The sequence below is a fragment of the Octodon degus genome, unplaced genomic scaffold (assembly GCF_000260255.1).
Source record: "Octodon degus isolate 3935 unplaced genomic scaffold, OctDeg1.0 scaffold00010, whole genome shotgun sequence".
NCBI classification, from domain to species: domain Eukaryota; kingdom Metazoa; phylum Chordata; class Mammalia; order Rodentia; family Octodontidae; genus Octodon; species Octodon degus.
In genome coordinates, this window is record NW_004524586.1 from 12,783,782 (window position 1) to 12,785,115 (window position 1,334).

Sequence of the window (1,334 nt, forward strand, 5' to 3'; positions counted from 1 at the left end):
GGCAATCCTGGGCAATAAAGACAAGGCAGGAGGCATTACAATTCCTGACTTGAAATTATACTACAAGGCTATTGTGATAAAATCAGCATGGTACTGGCAAAAAAATAGACCTGAGGATCAATGGAATAGATTACAAGATGCTGAAGCCTCTAACCATATTGGATACACAGATACAATATGGACATTATTCTGTATCCCCTTTTTTGTTTAGTTCCGTTATTTGAATATTATATGTTAGGATAGATATATAGTTACATTAGCTAAATGAATCGAGGGATTTGTTCTAATAGTGTTTGTAAATGGCGTACCATGTCTGCATCTTGTACAGCAATTAACCACTAGGAAGAATGTATGCAATGTGTTAATTATTGAAACTGTCCTACCAATTTGATTTCAAACTGTCTCATTGATATTTGTTTCTCAATAAAATTATGGGAAAAAATAAATTATTCTACAAGCATAATGTGATAAAATCAGCAATGTACTGGCAATGAAATAGACCTGAGGATTAATGGAATAGATTAGAAGATGCTAAAGCCCCTCCAAACACACTCAGCCACCTTATCTTTGAAAAGTGGCCAAATGTATTCACTGAAAGAAAGATAGCCCTTTTTAACAAATGGTGCTGGAAAAAACTGGCTCTCTGCATGCTGAAACTAAAACTTGACCCAGGTCTATCATCATGCACTAAGTTAAAGTCCAAATGAACTAAAGATATAAACATTAAAACAGAAACACTAAATCTCCTGGAAGAGAAAGTAGGAGGAACTCTTGAAGACATAGGCCTAGGCATAGCGTTCATGAACAAAAATCAAATCACACGGGAAACACTTGAAAGAATTCAGCTGGGACACACTCTCATTGAGAATATGTTGCACGTCAAAAGAACTAACCAACAAAGTGAAAAGGCAACCTACAAATTTGGAAAAAATCATGACAAATAAGTACTCAGACAAAGGTCTGCTCTCTAGAATTTTTAAAGAACTATAAAACACTAGGGCCCCAAAATTTAAAGGCCCAATCCAGAAATGGGCATCCAAGATGAACACACACTTCTCAGAGGAAGAAATTAAAGAAGCAAATAAATACATAAAAAATGCTCCACATCACTAGCCATCCGCGAAATGCAAATTAAAACCACACTGAGATATCATCTCACCCCAGAAAGAATGGCTATCATAAAGAAATCACCCAAAAACAAATGTTGGAGAGGCTGTGGGGAAAAAGGAACCCTTCTCCACTGCTGGGGGGAATGTAGACTGGTGCAACTGTTATGGAAATCAGTATGGAGACTCCTTAGAAAAGTTGGACTGGAAATCCCATGTAATCCAGCT